The 17,067-nt window shown below is 47.4% G+C and overlaps 1 pseudogene; it reads right to left on the minus strand.

Annotated features, from left to right (window-relative positions):
• Positions 1-9,787, minus strand: part of LOC126521970 (uncharacterized) — a 39,480-nt pseudogene extending 29,693 nt beyond the window's left edge.
• Between the last annotated feature and the right edge of the window lie 7,280 nt (positions 9,788-17,067).

Below are 17,067 nucleotides of genomic sequence, written 5' to 3' on the forward strand. Positions count from 1 at the left end.
CTGATAGATCAGTGAGGCTCCGTACTGTGTACGTTAAAACGAGTCTGGGCTCTAACAGTCATTGAGACAGTCGAAGAGTGAGACTTTGTTTCTCAATTGTTCAAGTTTGTAATGTATTTGTTTTACCTGCCATGTATATAGAAAAGTTTACCTATAAATATTTCTTGTACATCTGATCTCATCGCTTCCTGCCTGCGTTTGATCAACAACTGCCGATCATCGTCCGAGAAGCTTCAAGTTCCAACGGTGAAGTGAGGACAACAGAGAACGAACGAAACATTACTAGTCTTGAAGCGAATTCATCTCTTATACGAAAATAGGCAACGCGCTGCCCGTTGAACTGCCGCGCGCTGTCCCGATTTGCTGTTTATTCAGCCATTCAGGGGAGGTTTACGTTTCACGTTACCATAGAGACTGCAATATATTATTTTGTAAATTTTCCAACGACCTCACGCATATGGAATCGTATTGACACAGCAAAATAGAAAGAAAAAAGATTAAAGCAAAAGAAGGAGACGACAACACATGTCACTCGGCGTTGTTTTCGATCGAGCTAAAGTACAACGCTCTATGTCGTGTGTTCTTCTCTTTCTTTTTTTTCCTCCTTTTTCGTCGCCCGGCTACATCCAGTTAAGAAGATTTCATTTACGGGGATGTAAAGCAACCCTTAATTTCGTTGCCGGAAAATTTGCATTCATCCGCACTTTATTCAATGTCCTGCTTTTGGAGCTCTTGAATAATTAACTCTCAAATTGTGAATGAGAGAGCGTGAACATAAAGAAAGAAAGAAAGAAAGAAAGAAAGAAAGAAAGAAAGAAAGAAAGAAAGGTTTTACATTGGTCGTAGCTCTGACAGAGATACGAAATTAGTTATATCAAGAAAGCACTGGAGTGGATGGCGTTGGGAATAAGTTGAGATAGCGGAAAAAATACAGGAAAAAGGACTGAACTTTCCGTGGCACAAAACAAAAATTAGGCAAATAATGATAGGGGACCCTGATGTTAGACTTAGGTGTCTCTTAGTGGCACTCGCACCTCGGCGTTGTTGTTCTTTAGGTTAACTTTAGGCGAACGCAACGCACGAACCGAACTCGCAAGCAACTGTTCTCCATTAATTCGCCGGTTAAATATCATGCCACCTTCTTATGTGTGACATCATTAGTGACGTCATTACTTGCGCTTTCTGCTTCCGGTTTTCCAGGAATTTCGCTAAAGTCGTGCTCACGTGGCGGGTCTATAGAGTCTACGAGTACGTGCTTTGGTGTGCGGCAATCAGTGATTTCTAATTCTGATTAGTTCAGACACTTCAGTCACTCAACTTGCAACTAAACTTGTGCTCTGATATCATATCTATAATGAAACCCAGGAATACTGTGCGGTACAATTTTTCTCAATTTTTTTTTCTTTCTGATTTATTTTGAATTTCCTCCCCGGTCGTCTCAGGAGGCGAACCGGAAGTGTTGCGAGTTTCACTCGATGCTCGTGCCACTAGAAAACAAGAAAAGAACGAGGCAACACGAATGCAGCGAGGAGCGATAAAAAAGTAAAGAAACAAGCTGTGGGGCTGTTCGTTCGTTCGCGGAAGCAGATCTCGCCACCAGAGCGCGCCTCGCACGCCGGTCACGTCGAGAAGCGAGCGGCACATGTCTACTACTCCGACCCGGGTTCGTTCCTCTTTTCGATGCAAATGACGGACGTGTTCCCGTCTCCGATGTGTCCGACGAGCCACCCCCACCCACGCCCCTCCTATCAGAGCGTGCTCGCGTGGCCGTGTGGCTTGTCCCTCGCAGGCTTCCGCCCTCGTTATCAGAGAGCGCCACGCTTGGTCTGCCAACGCGAAAGCCGCCTGTATATACGGGCTCGATCGTAACCCGAACGGAGACAGAGCCAAGCGTAATAACAATTACGCGGCTGTCATCTGCGTTTGTAGGCGGTCTCGCGTGCATTAAGGCTGTCTTACCAATCAGACTGACCACAAACCCATAGGTTGTTGCATGGTGTGGAAGGTGAAAGGAATAGATGGTGTGTGTGTATACGCGGGAAAATGGGGAAGGAGCGATCAGGAGTGTTTTCTGGAAAAAATTTACAGAAAAGCTTGTTAGAAACAGCTAACCCCGTAACGCATGAGAATAGCTTTTTAAGAGAGAAAAGAAATGTGTACTTTAGTACATGCAGGTATCGCAGGATTTGAATGTGTGTGTTTTTTCATCACACTGTGATATTCGACTCGCTTTTGTCGTCCTCGTGTCACGAAGAAATCTGTTTAACGCCAACTTCGAATGCGCAAATCAAATTTTGAAAGGCGTCTAGGCTGCTATTTGCCCGTACCCGTACCCGCACCGGGCATCATTCGCGCGTAAACGATAGAATACGTTCGTTGAGCGAATTGTGCGATATTTTCTCGGTTACTCTACCCAAAATGCTGACTGAAACATTCAGTCCGTCAGCCGGTCTGGCGCTTCAATTATATTAAGTGCGGATGTCGGTGCTTTGCACCGTTGTGGATGTTTGTCAATGCCTGTGTGGGCGTTTCTTGAAGGTGTTGAAGTGTAATAATATATTTGCCCTGCTAGAAATAAATATGGTTATTGACCAGCAAGCCTCTCTTCAACAGTTAACTAATGGCGTCTTCCGTGCTATTCAGTTAGCTTACTCAAAGCACCTACCCTACGTATCTTGCTTGTTGATGTGTAGAGCATTAGAGGAAAACCCGTAGAGCTGTCACAGGAAAAAGTAAATGCCTGGCTTGCAACTGATTTCGGGGTAAGATAACTTTTAATGGCAAAAATAGGCGACAAGACCACCTGCAGTCGGCGCGTTGATTATGTTCAGCTGTGTGTGGAGCACTAGGTATGTGAACATTCTTGTCTAATCCTCAATAATTGGTATATGCCACTGGGTAGGGTCTTCGCATAGACAAGCAGAAGAAGAGGCAGGAAGTGAATTCGGCAACAGATAATTGAACAAGTCATTTACAGAGAAGTGATAAAAGTCGCCATCAAAAGCAGTCGAGCATGAGAAAGAAGTCAAGTGAACATACTGGTATACCAGGGCGTGTACTGAGCGAGGAGCGTTAAGCTACAGAGAAGTAAAGAAGACGCCTGTTACAGTAAATTGAAGAAGTCGACTAAACAGTAATGAAGAATTTGGCTATATTGCTTCAGTGCTGTTCGCATTAACGTCGACATTCATCGTGTGGTGAGTCCTGCATGATTCGTTTTTTCTCGAACACGAGAATCATCGAAAATTATCTTTCGTTTGATTTGTTACTTTTCTCAGCGCCGATTATTTGAATTTCATTTCTCGTTTGGGCTTTGTATTTCTTTAAACGTGCTAGGGAAATTTTACGAATGAGAGGTATTGCAATGTCGGTCTCCATTCATAGAATGTCTGGCATGCTGTAGTCCAGAGCAACGCAGCTAACCTACTCAAACAATTGTCAAACTTTATTTTTCCTGTGAAAATAATTGGGCTGTGAAAAGAAAAGAAAAGGGAGGAAAGTATTTTGCAATGTTTGCACATTTGTCTGCTTTTCAAAACGGGCTAATTTAGTTACCTTGTGGCTGAGAATTATCCAGATTAGACGAGGCTAAAGCGCTCACGAAAGAAATGTTCATGATAAAGTGCAAGAATGAATGAATAAATATTTGCGTCTTGATAGGACAAGCGTGCGGCCAAAGTGGGGGGCGGGGGTAAAAAAAACAAAAAGCTCATAATTTAATTTTCGTTCTCAATATTTTAATGGTTGATACTGCTTAATATCCTGGTTTTCACATCACTTACGTTCAGAAGTCGCCAAGTCACATTCATTTTCAAATCTATACCCGAAAACCTCGCGTCTCTCCGCCGCAATAAGTGTGTTTTAATCCACTGAAATGCTTTGAGAAGTAAAGGAAAAAATCGGCACCAAGGATGTTATGAGCACTACATATTTATTTAAACAGCCTGATCACTCAGGCTGCTAAGTTTCCTTCCAGCGACTTCAGCATAGATTATACATTTAAATGACCATCATATTGACATAAGGGGTGAGCAAAGGAAACGGCGCAAATACAGAAAATGCGTTTGCGCGGTGGGCACAGCTTTATCCAGAGAATATACATATTAAACATACGTAAAGCCCCTTGGCAAAACATGCTGTTATAGTTCGAGGTGTGCTTATTTAAGAAATCCTTAAGCGGCTCAAGAAACATGACATTACCGTCTTTTCTTTTAGAATAAGTGGCATGACATTTCGCGAAATGTGTTGACAGTCCGACAACAAGAAAGATGTTTATTTACATGTGGAGCGGTTTTCTTGTCCGGGAAATTACAGCAATTCCAAAGGCAACACACATTTTGGAGTAATGGAAATCGAAAAGAGCAACCGCAATAGATAATGTAAATAAAGTTTTGAGTGCGCATCACGCATTGCATGTAAGAGGCACACTTATTTACGCTTCGTGTAGTATCGCGTGCGGGTGAAAGGTAAGAATGCAAATAAAATATGCGTCTTACGCGCGTTCTTGAAACAATAAAGCCGGGGCATTACTTCGTCACTTGAAAATCGGCCGTTATAGAATGCAGCAGCGCCAAAACACGGGCAACCGGCAATGAATCACGTCACTGTCACGCGAAGTGCCGAACGCGGGTAAACGCTAAGCAATGTATACACACTTAGTATTTTTTTACTGTATCTTATTAATTCTGTACACTGTACACCCAACAACTCGTAACTGATATCCGCTATAAGTGAATATTTATGCGTCGCGTACATACGCTACGCCCGCCAAACACGCGCAGTGTGTCTGCCAAGTATACACAGCACCAAACTCGAACGTATACTTAGGAGCGGACCTTTCGACGGCGACATCAAGTTCTCATCGACTTTCCTGGACGTTAGGTACGCTGAAGGACAACGACCCGCGTTGAAGCATAATCCGAGCGATTCTGCTCTCGAAGCCAAACGACCGTTCACGTAGTACGTGTCTCGTTTGTCTCGGTGACACATGACGCCAACGTCCGCGGTAAGGGTTGATGCGTATGTTTCTTTTTTTTTTTTACTTTGTACGGAAGAACTGTGGAAAAAAAAAAAGAAACCTAAGATAAATTATAGGGGGGGTCAGAACGGTACGTCGCTGTCTCGACCGCGGATGTACGGTATAACGTCGTCCGTCCGTTTGCTTCCCTCGACGCATCGCCCCTCCCTTATCTCGCCGGCGTGCGGTCGATTGTCTGAAAAGAACATCTCTCGGCGTTTGTCGAAGCCCGCCGCGGGCGCGGGGGTCATAGCGTGATCGGCGTAGTCACGGAGAAACACGAAAGGCACCGAAGTCGCGAGCATTGTCCTTTTCGGAGGCGATGACCCGGGTCTGCGCGCAAGCGTAAAACGGCTCTCTCTCTCTCTCTTTTCGGATCGTTGCGGCCAGTTTTCAATGTACCGGCGTCGTAAGACCGTTGACGACGTATGAACAGCCTCCCGAAATTCTGCGCCTATGGGATTTCGCTTACGTATCTGCGGCAAACAGAGAGGCGGCCGTGTACTTTGAGAAGCGTGCATTGCGTTTGTAGCGGTGTCCAAAGAGCGAACGCGGACATCCACAACTCTTAACCTGCGCGGGACCTGCGCGTTCGCAATGATCGCGACGCATCGCTTGCCAATCGGGGAGGTTGGGTTTAAGGAATTAAGCTCGCAACTGCGTCGTCTCACTTTACTATGTACACAAACACTGCAAGAAGCAGTAGACGTTGCAACATCAACATTTAACGTTAAGGTTTGTTTTGCTACCCGTGGCAGCGCGCTTGCGTAGACTGATATACGCAAGTTATGCAGCTCGTTTGCGTTGGTTGGTTTGGCAGCGTGCTGAGTGGCGTGTTGTTAAACAGCTAGCGGCGATTATAAAGATGCGTCGCACCCGCGTCACGGGAGCCGAGTGGGTATGGCGTTGCTATGCTGAGGGGAAAAAATTGGGAAAACAATACTTCTCGTGATTCTTAGTTATTTAACATCAAAATTACGGATTATATCATAATTTTTTTCTTTGAAAGTCTGTGCGAGAACAGTTTGTTGCCCCCCCCCCCCCCCCCCCAAAAAAAAAGAAAGAGAACTAGCCTCTTAATTTCGCCTGTACTGTTTCTTTAGGAAGAGCTTTACATCGCGAGTTCCCATCTAAGTACAGTCGAACGGCTTTATGACGTTGTCCTCAAGACCTTCAAAATCATTCCTTATACGGGTTACTTCGTTGGGAATGTCACACACCACACAGCTCACAGCTCACAGTAGAACCGGGACTGAATAATTTCTTCGTTAATTATGCAGGTCGTTCCGTTGCGGAGGCACTTGGCTTTGCTTTTTACGTAAGCAAAACAATTGAAACTCACCCGAAATTTCGAGCCGAGTTTTTATTTTGACCTTTGCTTTAAAGGATCGAACTGGTGTAAATTTAAAAGTTTGCTGAACATGGAGCTACAAAAGCACAAATATTGAGCATTCGGTAATGGAAAACTGATGATCTGAGTATACTGATAATCGCATCAATTAGGACATCCAAAGCGGACGAAATCTTTATGCTGTCGCGAAATTTACCATTTACTTGTGAGCAAGACTTGGGCAAAACTTGCCTAATTTAAAGATTTCCAATGTAACGATATGAGTAACCTGAAGACCAATTCGTCGTATTTGTCCACTCTAGACACCATATATGATCTCCACAGCTTACATAGTGCAACATCTATTCTAGGAGCAGTGTTACGTAGTTGCACAATTATGGCCTCATTTTCTTATTACCAATTGCCTACAACATTCGAAAAAATATTTCAGCCTTGCAAGATCAAACATTTGCTTCGAATAGTCGATTATACTTAACGTTTTCTTATAATTGGTAGACATTTCATTGAAATCGGCTCAGTTGTTTTGTAACGAGCGTATTTCTGCACTCCATACGTACAGTCGTAAGCAAAAGTTAAACGATCAAATTTTCCCCTCCTTTTTTTCTTTTTTTTACTTAGCAGGCCCGGGCATACCGACTCAAATCAAGTGATACAACCTACATGCACATCTTGAACCAATGAATCGTATTGAGTCAATTCGACATAGCGGAGCTGTACTGGAAGAAACTGTTTAATTTTTTTTGCTCGTGCCATGGTGTCAGAACCTTTGCTCGCTGCCATGCTTGAACACAGATATCACAGGTGAACCCATCGGTGTGCAGTTGTTAAACAGCAGCAAAAGCAGGTCAACCCGATCTAAAGCTAAATTTCTTGCAATTGCTTGGCCTTCGCCAAGAACATCTGGCATTTGTGGCACAAGTAGACACAAATGATTGCAGTGACTCGTCCACGTTCCGTCAGGTCATCGTCTGCAGAAGAGACCGACCCGGCTCTCTTCAGCCTGCGACGGACGTACACCTTATCGGGCGCACGCCGGCCAGTCCTTGTGTGGAGAGCGTGCGAACATAATTGGCTCTTACGAAGGTGCGGAATCCGCTTTTGCGGCTGCATATTTGTTCTGGCCGCTTGCTTCCGGCTCCGTAGGCACCCACTCGAGCCGGAGCCCTGCCGCCAGTTCTTGCCGCGCTAACATATTGCGTTCTGCTCGCATGAGTGAAGACATCTGGCGCCATTCGCGCCGCGTGCTGGAGCCTGTCGGCTCTTCGGTTTTGCTGCAGCAGCTGCCAGTGGCGCTTAGCCCACAGAAAAAGAAAAGAAAAACGAAAAGAAGATGCCGCGAAGGATGTTTAGCGCGTACCGGAATCTGCATATAGTTCGGCAGCTTTCGTACAAACTTTCTTTGTTTGTGGGTGACATACGTTCATCTCGGCGTCTCCGTAGACAGCAATGTTCGTAGAAGTTTCTTTTTCTCATAAAACGGGTTCCTTCAAGACAATGAGCATTGCAATGTTTCGTGGCTATGTCGTTCACGATATGCCCCGGAGGAGGAAGACGAAGAGGAAGTTCATAATAAACACGGCGTATCGCCTTAACAAGCGTCTAAGGCTATAGTTTTACAAGCACATGTTTGAGAGGCAAGACCAGTGTCTGAACGCGACACCTGGGCTAACGGAGACGGCCGTAATTGAGGGACTTCGGTTTAGTTTTGACGAGACGGAGTTCTCAACCGTGCCCAACAGTCCCAGCGCAGAAGCATTCTTGCATTCGAGCGCACTCCCATAATGTATGTGATCGGCTCTCGGACCATGTTTTTCCCCCTCAGCAACAGAACGTCACAGTCAGCGAGCCGCCGCTACGGATACGAAATCAAGGAAACAATTCACTAATGAACCTATTCACAGACTCGCGCCTAGACCAGCATTATATGGAAAAAGACAAGCAAGGTCCTAACGGCCTTCACCGCTCGTTTTAGAGTCTCGCCGAAGGTCTTTTACTCTTCTTGGCCTGGTGTATAGTATGTCTGGCTGGAGCAATTATCATCAGAGCGACGTCTGTAATTAAACGAGCTCTCTCGTTGTCTGCGCTCATGTCTGTTACTTCAGGCTCAGCATGAAATGAGAGCGGTGAGTCACCAGGGCTAATCGGCGTAAACGAAAAGCGCTGCTCCTATTAACACTGAAAAATAGGTAAGACAGCCTTATTGATGTTTCTTTCCTCGGCCTGCGTCTGATTTTCTGGACACACACACAAAAAAATAAATAAAAAATAAACGTAACACTGCTCCTCTAAACCATAGCCCACTCCTTACTTGGCATAATAAAGAAAGTTTCCAGAAAGCATTTAAAATGTTCGTCTCTATGTAAACGACTATCGCCAAATCAAAGACAGACTGAGATAGAATCACAGCTTATGCTTGAGTTTTGTTTGAAGATTCCTTTTTCTTTTTTTGCTTGTGATTTCCACGATGAACAGCAGACACAACGCTGACGGAAATAAATTGTAGAATCAGAAGTATGCTGTCATGGGTTCAAGCTGTGAAAGTCGACATTGGTGTCGAACGCAAGAATAATTGGTCATGACAGGAACTGAAACGCTGAAGCACCTTGTTCTGCGACTGAATCACTTCGTCTACTTACTCGTATTCTTGCATTCATAAAGAGGTTTTATTCTAGAATTGTTCGTAAGATGAAGTGCCAACCAATCCTCACGCTGAACATATTAGTGAGAGCAGCCATCCAATGTCCAAGAGTACTTCCTAACTAAAAGCATAGTGACTTCACCCCTAAATTCGCACGCGGCAATTCGTTTCGCAAATGTGCAGAATGTTCCACTGGCGTATTTCTAACCAGCCGCGCGAGGACTGAAATGACTGAATAGACAGCTCCTCGCGTTCGACCTCGCAAATCTACCAACCTCACACGTCGACGTTCATTCATAATTAACCGTGTTTCACCGGCTTGAGGACACGGTGGGCGTGGCGTCGTAATAGTAAAGAGCGCACGCCAATTGCAGCCCTGCTTCACAGAACAACCGCCTTCGGAACGAGCACCTAATCACACTGTGACGTCACTGCGAACGCGAACTCGCGATTGGAGAAACGTTTCGAGCTGTCGCGCGCACAGATCGTTCGAAGGTCCGCGCTTTCGCGAAATGCGCCCGTTTCGGCCGCTCGCTCGTGTCACAGTTAACTCACCTTACCCGGACAAGTTCCTCCCGCGCGTTGGAGGACGGCGTTTCCAACGCGGCCAGCTGCGCGACAAACTAACGGTTTCGTGCACGAGTGCTACTCACCCACAACTTGCAGGTAGCAGGCGGGAACGACGAGGTGCCTGAGAGCGGCGCTTCCCTGCCGCGCGGTCCAGGCAGACATCTTGAACGCTCTGTCGGGCGGCGCCACTCGGTCGCACATGTTGAGCCATCTGGTGGGGGGAAAGGGAAACTTCCCCTCCCCGCCCACGTCCTTTCTCTCTCTCCACTCTCCCCCTCTCGCAAAGCAGGCCACGCGCTTCCCCCAACTGACCCCCGCGACGAGTTCCCCTCCGCCTTTCCCGATTCTTTTCCTCTCTCACGGGATAGCGGCAAGTTTTTTTCTTTGTTCTCCCCTTCCTGACTTCCTCCCTGTCTGCCTTCCCATCTCGGTACTGGGGCGAGCATTTGAGATCTGTGGCGGGGATCGGGAGCAACATTTGAGGGGGGCAGCTCCGATTTGCATCGGGAGCTGTCGGCCTGTAAAAATAAACATCTAGGTTAACGTGTGAGGTGGTCTGCGATGCGGGTGGGGAAACTCTCATCAAGCGGCGGCAAACGGTAGCGAGCGATGCTGCCGGGATTTGGGGGGAACACGGCCGCCACCGCACCGACTGATATCGGTCAAAGTTCACTCGGTGGAAGGAAGTCGTTACTTCGGAATAGCGCGTCGTGTGTTTCATTGTTGCGTTATTTATCGCTTTCGTTTACGATCTCGCGGACTCTTATTCACTTTACTTCTCGGATTTCTATGACGGTATTAAAGTTCACGAAGTGCTTGCACGTCCTTGAAGAAAGCTTTGTATGTTGGAAACGTTAAGTTGTTTATTTATTTATTCTCTTAGCTCTCTTGGGAGGGTACGCAATCAAATCGGGAAAAAGGGAGGGTCTGAGGAAAGGAGAAAGGGAAAAAGAGAAATAAGGAAAAGGGGGACCTCTGTACAGCAAACTAACTACGAAGGAAACCTCTTATGTGATTGCCACTTATGCCAAAAAGAGCTGCACAGTGCAAGGTGATATGGCACAATTTACTTTATTTTTTTCGTCCCGCCGAGATCAAGCGCAGAAGCTATGGGCATCAATATCAGACTCTGTTTTCTGAACGCATGCTCTAAAGTTATCAATTTTATTGGCGTTATGCTATCTTATGTAATACTTCATACAGAAAACATTTTTTAAGTGCAGTGAGTTTTTTTACGCGACGGTGCGTTTCCCGAAAGTTATGTGCCTGACAGTGAAAGTTATTTGGCAAATTTTGTAAAATACCGTGTATGTTGATCATAGCCACCTATAGTAACCGTTTTAGTGCGTCACCATCATCTCTGGTAAGAACAACAGCAGTCAATTTAGTAGAAGTCGCGTACTTTGTGTGTGCCAGGCAGTGCTTTCCTCTTTCTTTCTTTTTCTTCTTTGCAAGTCCAACCTATTCACATTTATTCAGCGCCACACCTTAGAGTAGAGTTCTGGGCCCCGATTTTAATATATTTCCCTTCGTAAGCGGTCTTTACCAGAGACCGCCCGCCTTTACTGATAATTTGTCCAGCATCAGAATTCGCTGGAATTTGTTTGTTCTTACAAACAGTTCGAGTGTAAGACCTTCCAGTAAGACGCACCACTCAGAAGTTGTTGCGTCTGGGCCGCCATGTGTGTTGCTGAAGTATAGACGCATCATCCATTATGTCTTGCGTCTATCTTGTCGCGTTGCTTGTGTTCGAGTTATGCTATCCCATTATATCGTCTTGTTCTCACGAGGGTGGTATACTCGCATTGTGCCTTGTGCTCCAAGTGGCGTTAGGCGTTCCACCAATCTATAGTTCCAGTGACGTTATATCAGTCTAGGAAGTCTTATGCACCCGCCTACAGGGTTTGAACGCGCATTTTATGAAGGTGCCCTACGCCATTCGCAGCCTCCGCGCCACACCCGAAAAGCTATAGTCGTAGGCAGGCGTTTGAGAGTGACGTCGAGCGCTCTCTTTCCCTTTCTCTCCCTTGTTTTCTCTCTTATACACAGCAATAATGCATGTAGTTCAGCGCCACGTACGACTATGGTGGAGTTTCCTCATTTTCTTTGCACCGAAGTGTCGTGAGTTGCGTGTACTGGAAAAAGTGTTACGCGTTTTACTGTGCATGGCGTTGGGAAGGTTCACCTAAGACTCGTGCTGTATAAGACTGGGTGCTTAGAGGGTATTGTCATGAAGTCCAGAAGGGTGCCCGTTTCTTAGGGCTCAACTTGCAGCGTGTCGACGATCCATAGTTAATATTTCCCTCTAAAGTGGTCGGTTAGACAGACAAGGTCTCGCAGTTGGAGAAGATTAACATACTATTTGCATGTATACAGCCGATAGTTTGAGAAAATCTGAAGAACAGCTGACCTGTAGGCTGACAAATAGTTGTCAGAGCCCACCAGAATGGCTAGGTTGACTGCATGGTGGCCTCTCACCATCTGACAATGGGCTGGTCTGTCCCGTACGCCTTGACGACGCAGGCTGGCCGGTCCGGTCCGTCTTCATGCATGCATGCGTTGGCGTCACCGCCGTCACACGTTTCTTCCCCTCACGAAGGGAGTCGCTGGAAGGAGTCGTTGGCGTATATTGGGTGTCTGGATAGTGCCAAAACGGCGGCGCTGCCATATAGAGGCACCCTATCAATGGCGGTGGGCGCTAGTTCGGTTGCCTCGCCCCGGGTGGCGCGGTGCAAGGCTTTTGCGCCGGCGTCAATTCCTGACTAATGCGGGAAAACGCTCATTCCGCGTCCTTCCCAACAACGCATCAGAGGTGGTCACGCACAACAGTACACGTCGGTCTGCTTCTGATGGACCTTTAGCGTTCATACCGTCGACTCCACCGCCGCCGTTGTGCCGAAGCGCACGCTTGACTTGATCGAAATGTCGCCAATCGCAAACGCGCCGGAAGAAACGTTCTCGCCAGGCATAATTTAGTTGTCCAGTCAAGCACTAGCTTTGAGTTGAGATGCATTCCAGAATACGGGGGTTAACCTCGTTAATCACGTTCAATGTTTTCGCGCTCCAATTTTGTTGCGATACAAATTATACTTACGCTCGATCTGCATGTGCGCCGTCGCCGTTGGTGTGCTGTCACGATGACGACGCGCATGCGCGGCCCGGGCAGGGAGAGTTAGTTCTCCAGACACGCACAACGCGTTTGGTTGCAAAAGCGACGAAGCCAAATGCACACCCCCGTCGGCTTTTCCAGAGCCACGGCAACGCGTTTTGGCTTCCGCTGCGGGCAAGATCTGTACGCGCATACACGTTAATATTCCTGCTGATCAGCTGTGTGCAAACCACGCCGTGAAGCATGCACTGGTCTGAGAAGAAGGTACAATAAACGCCAAGGTAAATCTACCTAATCGTTCCTTTGGTCGCTGACGAACGCCGACGGTCTTGCTGAAGTTCTCCTCATCATGCGCCATTAAAATGCAACGCCTGCAGAGCCGTTTGCTGTGCTTTTCACCACGCCAGCTTTCTGAGACGCCTCCAACGCAACGGTAAACCTTGCTATCGCTTTCACGTTTCGCCTTTGGGTGAGACTGGCATCTTTAACAGCCAAGCTGTTAATGCTTGCGGCCCGACTGCTCAACGATCCTGAAGGTCCAACAAGATGAAATGCCCAGTGGTGAGCATTCAGACTCGTTGGCAATTACGCAGCAGAATTGGTTTCCAGCAGAACGTTCTGACACGGACAGGAAGAGGACACGGACAGTGTCGTTGGCGCGCTGTGCCTCCGATCGAAGACGCAGACACTGTCGTTTCGGACGCTACGCCACTGGTCGCAGACACGGCACGGAGTACCGAACTGATCCTTGAGGAAGCGAGAGAGAGAGAGAGAGCAAGGACAGGAAAGGCAGGGAGGTCAACCAGACGAGCACCCGGTTTGCTGCCCTACACTGGGGGTGGGGGAAGTGGCGCTCGAGTTACCGGTTAGCTCCTGCATAAGGGTAAGACACGGTGGCAAGGAGAGCGCCCATGTAACGCCACCGACAACACACATATAGTGCAGCCATTGTGCCACAAATAACCACCTTCCGAAGCATGCTCAACGCATGCTTGGATAGCGAACGGGGTTCGTTCTTCGCTGTTATGTGCAACAAATGTCTATCTGTTGCAGCTGTTCCAACTTTCCACCCGCCTCTCCAAGTGCTGTCTGCATATTAATCTACAAAATCATCCGTACTATTTGTAGACACAAATATAACTTTTCTAATGACACTTATATCTCATTTGCAGAAACTACTGTGATAAAAAAACAATACAGAGTACTTTTCATTTGCAGCTCATGTTACTTAACCTGACATGCATATAACAAAGAAAGAAAAGGAATGACGCATGATTTCTTCTATTTGTCGTCGTAGAAGAGATTCTGCGAAGGAGCCCGTGATCCATCTTTTGTCTCTTGACTGTTTAACATTCAAACATAATACTACAACTGCAGCTTTTTGCATTGGAAACTAAGATGTCTATCTCTCGATTACCTTAATTAAAATAGTGCACTTTGAGATGCGGCATGTATTGACAATAGCCGAGTGGGAATTCTCACGATTCCTCTAATAAATGTGGCTGCACAATCATTTTACGGCGAGATAACGTCATTTCGAATTTATCGATACCATATTGTTACGTAGGAAGACGCAGACGAAAAGCTATGTACAAGTATATTTACAAGAAGATACGCAGCGCTTGGCCAAGAGGCAACAGCCCGCGCTAGCTTCTAATCGTCGTCGTCGTCTTCACACTGCTCGCCTTTTCGTGATCGCACATATTGTTCCGTATCACTACCCCCGGCTGCAAAAGCGCCGTCCCGGAGCGACTGAAGATCAGACTCGGAAGCAGTGTAGTAGGCCTTGAGAATACTGATATGCACGACATCACTAGATGCCAGAGGAGAGGACGAGGTTGAACGCACAGGAGCAATTTCGTAAGTCACAGGCGTCACCTGGCGCTGCACGCGGTAGGGCCCTGTGTATCGCGAAAGGAGCTTCTCTGAAAGTCCGACGTGACGGGAGGGCGACCACAGGAGCAGGAGCGCACCAGGCGAAAACTGTACGTCACGATGGCGGGCGTTGTACTGACACTGCTGAGTGGTTTGTGAGGCCGTCAGTCGAGCACGGGCAAGCTGGCGTGCATGGTCGGCGAGGGCGATGGCGTCGCGCGCATACTCGCTTGTTGAAATCGCAGCAGGAGGAAGTGCCGTGTCTAGGGGCAAGGTAGGTTCGCGACCGTACAGCAGATAAAATGAAGAAAATCCGGCGGTGTCGTGCCGGGAAGAATTGTACGCAAAGGTTACGTAAGGAAGGGCAGTGTCCCAGTCGTGGTGGTCTTTGGAAACGTACATGGACAGAGTACGGTTTAACCGCTCTGTCAGGCCATTGGTTTCAGGATGGCATTAGGTAGTCAGTTTGTGTTGAATGGAGCAGGAACGCACAATGTCAGCGATAACTTTCGGGAGGAAGTTTCGACCACGGTCAGTAAGCAGCTGTGGCGGGGCGCCATGAAGCAAGATAATGTCACGCAAGAGAAAGTCCGCGACGTCAGTGGCGCAACTGGTAGGGAGAGCCCGAGTGATAGCGTATCGGGTGGCGTAATCAGTCGCGACGGCTACCCATTTGTTCCCAGGTGATGACGTGGGAAAGGGACCGAGCAGGTCTAATCCAACACGAAAGAACGGTTCCACAGGGACGGTGATCGGCTGGAAATGAGCGGCAGGTAGCACCTGAGGTGTTTTCCGACGCTGGCAGGGATCACAGGCAGCAACATAGCGTCGAACGGAGCGAGCGAGACCAGGCCAATAGAAGCGGTGGCGGACGCGGTCGTACGTGCGGGTTACCCCAAGATGTCCTGCAGTGGGTGCGTCATGCATCTCAAAGAGCACAGTCTGTCGTAGCTGTTTTGGCACGACAAGAAGAAGATCAGAACCATCAGGGAGGAAGTTCCTTCGATACAGAATGCCGCCCTGGAGGACATATCGGCGAACGGATGCGTCGGTAGGTGTAGAGCGCAGACGCTCGATAAGTGCTCGCAGCGATAGGTCTCGGTACTGCTCATCGGCGATGTTAGCGAAGGCAGGCACAGAGAAAATGCCGTTGGTGCTACTACTGTCGGCGTCGTCAGGCGCGTCAACCGGGTAGCGAGACAGGCAGTCAGCGTCCTTGTGTAGTCGGCCAGATTTATAGGTGACAGTATACGAATATTCTTGGAGGCGTAAGGCCCAGCGACCAAGTCTTCCTGTAGGATCTTTCAGTGAGCATAACCAGCAAAGCGCGTGATGGTCTGTGACAACGGAAAAGTGCCGGCCATATAAGTATGGGCGGAATTTCGCAACCGCCCAAACTAGGGCCAGACACTCACGCTCAGTGATGGAATAGTTGCGCTTCGCGGGTGAGAGGAGCCTGCTGGCGTAAGCGATAACACGGTCGTGGCCACGCTGGCGTTGTGCCAGTACTGCGCCAATTCTGTGACCGCTGGCATCAGTACGGACTTCGGTAGGCGCAGAAGGATCTAAATGGACCAGAACGGGAGGTGCCCATTCACTAACATTTTTTTCTGAAAACTGTTTTGGTTTTATTATTCATCACGCAATGAATCTCTCTGCTTACACAGATTTTTTTTTTCATTGTCGCGTTTAACTGCCACCCACAGCGTTCCAGTGCCTGCAACGATTTGTCCCGTATTCACGAAAAATTTCGCGTGCTGTTGAATCGTTCGTAAAAGCAAAGGCCTGCCACTCTGCTGAAGGTGGCCGGCCACTAACAAAGAGCACTTATGTGCGATAACCATCGTGAATTCGACTCTTGCGGGATGACTATCGTCTTTCAAACAGAAACAAGAGTTCGGCTCTTGTAAGTCGAAGCAATTGAAGCTAGTTCAGCAACACGTAGAAGGACTCAAGAAAAGAAAAATAACGTATACATAGATAAGTGAATATTGAAGCAATTCGGTGCAGGATTTACAACGAATGCATTAAGGACTTGGGAAAATCGATGAGCTCATCGCGTAACAAGTTCTTTGCATGTCGACTCAAACCACAATCAGAGGTTGGTGTAAGCGTACCATGGCCCTCGTGAACCGCGTGACTGCTTCATATATTGCAGAACATTATACTGTACAAAAAGCGTCAAAATTTGCCACTGATCGGCCAAAATAGTGGAGGGCTTCTTTCTCTTGTGCTATGCCTGGACCGAAGCGGTGATAGAGGGAGAGAAAATGTTTATTGATAGAAAAAGATCATATATGTATACCTGCTGTGCATTCCTCCAGCTCCTCTGTACAAGGTAGCCAGTCTGACTTTTTATTGGCTTACATCCCTGTCTCCCCGCCAACATTTTTTTTTAAAGTGAAGGTGAAATTTTAGGTTAAGGAGCAACAGAAGATATTAAGCAGAAGTCAAAGCATTCGGGGCCCTTATTCTAAAGCTCTCCAATAAATCTGCATTGGCGTTAG

This window comes from Dermacentor andersoni, chromosome 6 (genome assembly GCF_023375885.2).
Source record: "Dermacentor andersoni chromosome 6, qqDerAnde1_hic_scaffold, whole genome shotgun sequence".
In the NCBI taxonomy this organism is placed as follows: domain Eukaryota; kingdom Metazoa; phylum Arthropoda; class Arachnida; order Ixodida; family Ixodidae; genus Dermacentor; species Dermacentor andersoni.